The sequence below is a fragment of the Excalfactoria chinensis genome, chromosome 1, assembly GCF_039878825.1.
Source record: "Excalfactoria chinensis isolate bCotChi1 chromosome 1, bCotChi1.hap2, whole genome shotgun sequence".
NCBI lineage: Eukaryota > Metazoa > Chordata > Aves > Galliformes > Phasianidae > Excalfactoria > Excalfactoria chinensis.
In genome coordinates this window covers 72,400,491-72,409,295 of record NC_092825.1, presented here as the reverse complement: position 1 = coordinate 72,409,295, position 8,805 = coordinate 72,400,491, and positions in this window count along the sequence as shown.

Sequence of the window (8,805 nt, the reverse complement as noted above, 5' to 3'; positions counted from 1 at the left end):
ATTGAGTCCAACTCCCGAGATTCGAGCCCTCTGTGTAGCAGAGCAGCACTTCTACCACTTGCGCCACAGGGGGGATTCGAAACCCAGGCCTCTGGCGTTGCAAGCGGCACTTCTACCACGTGCGCCACCGGGGCACACAATATTAAGGTAGTAATATCTCTTCCAGTAATTCCATAGCAGTGGATCCATGTATTATTGATAATCACTGGGAAGAAAGCAATCCTCTTCCCTTACATACTGTTCCATGGGTATGTAGTACCCCAAAAGCAAATTTTGGATCAGTCCATATGTTTACTCTTTTCCCTTTTGATAGTTCCTATCTTCTCAATAAGGAGATCAATCCTGCCTTTTCTGCTGAAGTACTGAGAGGCAAAGCTTTGCCTTCTGCCATCTCATTTTGGGTGACTACAGCATATCCCACTTTTTATTTCCCTTCCTTCATGAAACTGCTTGCCACAAACAAATAACTCCCAATCCATTTTTTCAAGGAGAGCACCTCACAAGTTGACTTGGCTAAAATACTCCTGTTCAATAGTTTGAAGGCCATTTTGTTATTCACCCTTCTTTATTTGCCACCAGAAACACTGCTGGGTTCAAAAGGTTAGTTACGTTTATCTTGACATTCTTGCTTCTAGCATAATTGGATATCGTTTTTGTCTTTCCAGTCTGACATTTAGCTTCAGATGTGCAGTTACCAGTTCAGTCCAACTTGACTGTCCTGGGGTTCTTGCAGCTCACACCAATGGCATTACTGCATTCTGTACTTATTCAGGTATTTCAGACTCAGGAGAGTCTGAAAGTAAGAATACTCTATGTGGTGTCTCAACAGAATTAAGTAGAAGAGGAGAATCACGTCCATCAACCTCCTGGTCATGCTTCTTTTGATGTAACCCAAGATATGGTTGGCTTGCTGGGATGCAAGTGCACATTACTCGCTTATGCTGAGTTTTTAATCAGTCAGCTCCCCCAGGTCCAACTCAGGCCTGCTCTCAATCCTTTCTCCTCCCAGCCTGTATTCGTGCTTGGGCCTTTCTTCATGGGGTTCACATGGGCCCAGCTTGTTAAGCCTGCCAAGATCCATCTGAATGGCATCAGTCCTTCCCTCCAGCATACTGACCACTCAGTGTCATCCACAAATTGGATGAGAGTGCACACAAACCCACTGTCCACATCACTGAGAAAGATGAAAAATAGTTCAGGTTCCAGTACTGATCCCTGAGGAACACTACTGACCGCTAGTCTCCGCCTAGACCTTGAGTTGCTGACTGCAACTCTTTAAGTGTAACCATCCAACCAAATTCTTACCCATCACATGGCCCATCTAACAAATCCACATATCTCCATTTTAAAGACAAGGATGTCACACAGGACAGCGTAAAACACTTTTCACAAGTCCAACTAGATTACATCAGTTGCTCTTCCCTTATCCACTGATGCTGTAACCCCACGGTATAAAGCCACTAAATTTGTCAGGCACAATATGCCCTTATTGATGCTATGTTGGCTGTCACAAATTATCTCTTTGTTTCCCATGTTTCCATCTTCAAACAAATATATACCTCTTCTCTCCTCTGAGCACTCAACAAGAAAACGCAAGCAATAGTCTTTCACTTCTCTCAACATAATTTTTGCCTGTTAACACTTTGTCTACGTTTGTCAAATTACCTCTGTACAAGGGTGTACATACATACTATTTCCTTTCAAAAGTTTAATCAGACATATCTTTTCAGAGAATCACATAGAATCACAGTATCATTGAAACTGTCAGAGTTCCCTGGACAAGTGTGTAACTCATTACACCAAAAAACATTTTGTATAATATCTCTTTGAGTCTTCACAATATGAAGATGATTTTACTATCAAATTCCAAAGGTACTTTGCCACCTTTTTGGAATGGATGTGATTTGGAATTGTTCAGACAGTTGGCTGGGAATCAAAGAAGGTTGTATTATGACTTATGCAAGCCATAACATACAAGGATATTATGCCTATATATCTCTGCTGTGAGGGGTAAATCCAATTCTCAATAGCCTCCTTAGCTCTTCAAGGCATCCTAATGGAGGATCTGAGACTAATTTTGGTGGCCTTTATAGAAATTGTCAGAACAGAACCGTCTTCCAATAGAATCTTTTAGCTGGCTTACTAAAAAATTTTTATAAATTTATCACTCATAATGAAACAATGAAATAATAATAAAAACAACACAAAATAACGTAACATTTTGGTTAAATTCAAATGAGGTTTTCCTTTCTTGACTACAAAATAGAATATCTGTTGCTAAATAAAGTGATGAGTCTTAGAAAAACATAAAAATGCTAGTGATGAATCTGCAAGGGTCAGGGTACTTGCCTGATGTTCTGTTTCCTATAAGCAATTATGAATGCATTTCATGTCAAAGATTCCATAGTTTTACACTGAGTTATTTGGGTGCTAGTTTTATGACTTGTGGCCATGATGAAGTATATCCAACCCCCTTAGCTTTTGATAGATACTTCCTCTCTCAACCCAAACATCAGTGCTTGAAAACTAGCAGTGTCCTGGAGAAGCTTGAAAAGTATTAGTGCTCATGAAGAAAGACAATAAAAAGGTGATCTATTGAAAAAAATAAAAAATAAAAAAATCATCAATAAAGGGAATGACAAAGACTAAAGGTCAGAGGGAATAAAATAAAATATTAAAATGCACAGTGTCAGACACAATTCACTTCAGAATCTTCAGAATGAATATGGGCAAAAATAATAATTCAGGCTGGTGGCGAGGAAGTTGATAAGGAAAGCCTGAGGTCTATCAAGAAAGACTTCAGGGGAATGGGGCGAATACTTGAAGGAGCTGGGGTGCAGGTGGTCTTTTCTTCTATGCCCATGGTGTCAGGGAAGGGTACAGGGAGGATCCAAAAAACCCAACTCTTAAATAGATGGCTTAAGAGCTGGTGCAGACACAAGAATTTTGGCTTTTTTGACCATGGGGCAATTTACACTGCACCTGGCATGATGGCTGCTGATGCAAGCAGCCTGTCCCTGAGGGGTAAGAGGATCTTAGCTGAAGAATTAGTGTGACTCATTGACAGGTCTTTAAACTAGGAACGAAAGGGGAAGGGGGCAAAATAAAGGCTACTGGGGTTGAACGGGTCATTCAAGGGCTTGTACCAAACTCCGTGGGCAATGATGGCAGAGTGCAAAGGGAGGGAGTAAGGCAGGGGGAAGCTGGGGATGCTGCTGTTCTAGGGGATCCTAGATCCCTTATAAAGGTGGCAAGATGGATAGCCCAGCTGAAGTGCCTTTATACCAATGCACACAGCCTGAGTAACAAGCAGGAGGAACTCGAAACTGTGTTGCACTCGGAAAGTTATGATCGTGTTGCTATCACAGAAACACGGTGGGATGACTCCCACAATTGGGATACTGCCATCGATGGCTATAGACTCTTTAGGAGAGGTAGGTGAGGTAGGAAGGGTGGGGGAGTTGCTCTCTATGTCAGAGACTGGATAAACTGTGAGGAGCTCCCTACGAGAAACAGTCATGAACAGGCTGAGAGCCTGTGGGTTAGGTTTAGAGATGGGACTAAGAAAGGACAGCTGGTATTAGGGGTATACTACAGGCCACCTGATCAATGGGAGGCTGTCGACGAGGCTTTCTTGCTCCAGATGTGTGAGGTGTCTGGCTCATGGGCTCTTGTCCTGGTGGGGGACTTCAACCATCCGGACATCTGTTGGGAAAACCACACAGCGAGCTGCAAGAGCTCCAGAAGGCTCTTGGAATCCATTGATGATAGCTTTCTGGTTCAGGTATTGGGCAGACCGACCAGAGGTGAAGCGTTGCTGGACCTGCTGCTCACCAGCGCTGAGGAGATCATCAAAGGCATCAAGATTGGAGGCTGCCTGGGCTCCAGCGAGCATGCCCTGGCTGAGTTTGTGATCTCAAGCAATGTGGGCCTGGCAAAGAGCAGGATCAGGACACTGAACTTTAGAAGAGCAGACTTCACGCTACTCAATGGATTGCTGGCCAGGATCCCCTGGTGCGCTGCCCTCAAAGACAAGGATGTTGAGGAGAGCTGGCTGCTCTTCAAGGATGCTGAGGGAGTTAGGCTTGTTCAGCCTGGAGAAGAGAAGGCTTTGGGGTGACCTCATTGCAGCCTTTCAATACCTGAAGGGAACCTACACCCAGGAGGGGAGTAAACTCTTTGAAAGGGCTGACAGTAGCAGGACTGGGGGAAATGAATCCAAGTTGAAGGAGGAAAGATTTAGGTTGGATGTTAGGGGAAAGTTCTTTACTAGGAGAGTGGTGAGGCCCGGGAGTGGGCTGCCCAGGGAGGTTGTGGATGCCCTGTCCTTGGAGGTGTTCAAGGCCAGGTTGGACGGGGCCCTGGGCAACCTGATCTAGAAAATGTGTATGTTTGGTGGCCCTGTGTAGTAGGTGTGCACAAACCCTCAAGCTGTGACGTGACAGGATCTCCCCTGCTCTGTGTTTGGATAATATTATGCATTATTTCCTTTGTTTTGTTAGTAATCAGTTAATCCATGTCTTCAGATTTGAGGGATTACTGTTTTATCTGAATCAGCTGAGCTCTCTGTGTTAGTACTACCCACACCAAATGGATCACTTACTTTGTCTGTAATACAGGTCCCAGCAGGGGTAATGATTAATACTAAACTAAGGGCATGTGTACTTGTTTACTTTCTGATCACAAGCGGCAAAGGGGGGAGGTTGGTTGGGGGTGGTGGTGCAGCGAAGGGTATGCTTTCTCTTGTCAGCACTTAACTGCTTTGGCTAGAGCAGATCACAGACTTCAATATTTTAACTCACTGTTCTTCCGTAACCTTTTTGCTGTTTTTTGTTTTTCACAATTCCACTATTTGTACCCTGTTACACTTCCATGTGACATTAATAATTCCACTTCCCTATAGCATTACACATCCCTATAGCATCAACAATTCCCCTTCCATTTACCATTAACAATTACATTTCCATATACCTTTCCATATACCATTTGCATTTACACTTACACATACCATATACACTTACCATATACCATTTAACAATCACAAAGACAGTGACAGTGACAGTGACCAATAGTATCAAATAAAATAAATAAATGGGGTATTTGTGTCAACTGCTTTCTCCATTTACTAAGTCCCAGTGTAAGCCAAGATCCAGACAGGAAATCTTCAGTGGAGGCAGTGGTGTTTAGATGGGTCCCTTGGCTCATTTCCCAATTTGTTAGGATTTTGGTAACACTATGGAGGAGTTACATGCAAATCATAATCAGATTGACAAAAGAGATGAAAGAAAGGGTCAGAAGGAATGGTCATCACTGTGGTTTTAACAGATCCAAGGACTGGTATCAATCACAATCCACAGCCACAACAACCAAAAGCATTATACTATTGCAACCAAAATACGTAATAAAGAGGTATATCAGTATTCTAGCATGATCACCTCATCAATTTTTCTGTCACAAAACACAAATGGTTAAAGTCAGTGACCCAAATGTTTTGAGGCTGACGCATGAGGTGAATGGTTTGTTCTGAGTGAATAGGTGTGAGCATGAAAATAATAAACAGACCCAAATAGTTAGGTAAAACAAGACTTCTCAAAGTTATCAGCAGCTGTTTATCCAACTCCAGCTCGAGCTGTGGTGGCTTGTTTGTCAGCTGGTCTTGTTTCAGCTTCGGAGATTTCACTGGAGCCTCCCGGGACCCCCTGACAGGGCCCCGGAGTAAAGATAACAGGGAATGCCTCCACTCCTACAGGAATAGACAGGCAACTATCCTCAGTAGCCTCCCTTATCTTTGACCAATCCGTGACTTGGTCACTCTTGTCCTCCCCGCCCCCCCGGTATGGAGCCAAGCCCACAGCCCACCCCCTCTCGTGGGCGGGTTACCGCCTCCACCCCTGCTAATGTGGATTGGCTTCTACCTTGGTCATGCCTATCCACCCCGCCCCCCAGGGTGGAGCTATACCCACAACACGTCCCATCTCGACGAAGGAATACATCCTCCTGTTTCTTCTCACTCCCCCTCCCAAACCCCAAGGATGAGACGAAAGAATGCAGAGAAGGATACAGTTTATCTCTTAACTGCTGCATGTGTAGAGTTGGGGGGGCAGTAGGTGCCATCTCAAGCCATTGTTCTCCCTCTGGGGGTCTGCAAAGAAGCCCACTTCCCGACTCCAACCCTTGATTCCCTGACCCCAGCAAAGCATGAACTGGAACAAATGATTTACCCCTCTCCCTGGCAGCCTTAAGGGCTTTCAGTATCAACCCCCACGTCTTAAGCTCCGCAGCTTTCTGTGTACTCATTACATGCTGTGCCAGTACTAAAGTAAGCAAGTCCCATTTCTGATGATTGAGAATATCACCAGGGAATGAAAGTTCCCCCTCCCTCTCCAGCCGGACAAACACGGCTCTAATATCCTTCTTAGAAGGAATATTTTTCCCACAGTATTCTTTACAAAATTGAAACAGTAACTTTATGATATGTTCCATGGCTCTTACCGCCCTTCCAAGGGTAACCTGCCGCCACCTCACAGGTCCTGAACACCCCCAGGCACACGTTGTCCGCGACGATTGGCTTTACCGCCCTTCCGTAGGCGACCTGCCACCTACCTCACAGGTCTGGTGCCCCACAGGTATGTACTCCACATGAACTCCATACGAACTCCACACGAACTTAAACTTCACCACTCTTCTGCAGCCGCCTACTGCAGGCATGGCTAGGCAGGGGGTTTGGAATTACATGATCCTTGAGGTCCCTTCCAACCCGGGTCAAAAAATAAAATAAAATAAAATAAAATAAAATAAAATAAAATAAAATAAAATAAAATAAAATAAAATAAAATAAAATAAAATAAATCACAGGAAATGAGAAATAACTGTACTACTGTAACTGATACAGTGGCATTTCTGAGAAAAAACAGTGGGGATAAAAAAGAGGTTTGGAAGCGTGTGCCTTCAGCCTATCTACTACTGCTATTCCTAGCCTATCATGACTAGCTTGTGCCTTCCTATGAAGATCTTCACTACACATTCATTCCTTTTCTCTGCCTCTTCTCTTCTGCCAGCTCTCTGCTCTGCTATTCATATTTTCTTGTCCCTTATTTATTCATCCTTTGATTTCCAGTCCACGCAGCTTAAATGGACTACTGCCATTATCTTGTACTCAAAATTGTGCCAGATTGTCAATGTCTGAAGCCTTTCTTGCCCACTTCAACTGAAATCACTACAGTAGCACCTTTCTATCACTATCTTCTTTCCCCCAAAAATATCAGCAGGAACATTTTTTCTTTTTCATGTATGTTTCGCTTTAGCAACTCACGTATCATTGACAGATGAAACACAATCTTTTTCCTTGATGTATAAAGCTCACTTGGTCAGACTTTTTTTTATGCACTGAAGTGGGGGAAGATGTATCTGTGATTGAGTCACCAGAGAGCTTATCAGACTCTTTGATGGACCTTATTATTGGGAAACTCTGGGAGACTGGAGTGTGAGACGGTGAGCAAGCAGTGTCTGTTTGCTCCTAAGAGCACACAGGAGGTTCCATTGATATTCATTGTTAATCCTGTTATTCTCAAGGAACCTTTCATCCTTGATCACTTTGTTTGGGAGAAGCTGGGAATAGTTAACTGATTAGAGAAACTGTTAGAGGAACAGGAATGTCTTGTTTGTAAGTCAAATGGTATATAAGATGTATCACAGAATCACAGAATGACCCTGTTTGGAAGGGACCTCAAGGATCATGTAGTTCCAACCCCCCTGCCTAGCAGGGCCACCAAACATACGCCTTTACTAGATCAGGTTGCCCAGAGCCCTGTCCAACCTGGTCTTGAACACCTTCAAGGACGGGGCATCATGCTGAACTCAATAGACGATCCTGATGCAACAAGAGAGCTCTCTACTCTGACTTAGCACCGACACGCTGAGACCCTTCTTTTGCCAACACTGAATCTCAGCTTCCCAAGCCATGACCTGCAACTGATGCCTTCTTCACATCATCTGACGTTATCAAGAAGAGTTTCACACTGTCATCTTAGCAACAATCCTTAAGGCTAGACATAAGCCATTACCAAGTGTTTTACCTCTTCTTCACCATGCCCAACAAGCCCAAATTTCTTCAGAGGTTTTCCACCACAGCAGACCATCTTAATAGTATTCCATTGTACCGTCTCCAATGTATTCAACTCCCTTTTGAGACAGGAGACTCAGAACTGGACATAGAATCAAAGATGGAGTCTTAATTATACCACACAAAGAGATAAAGTAACTTCACTTGGTTTAACCACATTTCATTTAATGTAGCTAATTATGCATTTCCCTTCTTATGTAGCGAGGAAGCATAATAAAGCATTTTTAACCTTGCTTCACAACTCCCACCCTGTAAACTCAAAATGCTTTACATCAGGATTGCTATGCAAGATTGCTATGCAGTCAGATTCACAGTCTGTACTTATCGGATAACTCTACTTCAAATGTAGAACCTTGGGTTTCACCCAAGCTAATGACAAAATTGGAAATGAGTATGAATTTACTGATGGTGAACACAGTATTGTTGCCACACTCAGCTATAGTTGCTATTATTGGGAATCTGAAGTAATGAATGCTTCCATTACCATTTTCTCTTCAATTCCACTACAATTATATTTGTAATATGGTGTGACCTTCACATATACTTCATGCATAATATATTTAAATACAGAAAGTTTTTTGATATTTGGATTTTTTAGAAATGCACTTTACTAATATGTCATTTACTTTGCTCCAGTCCAGTTTTCCTTGAGATCTAACAAAACTGAGTTCATAAATATGTTC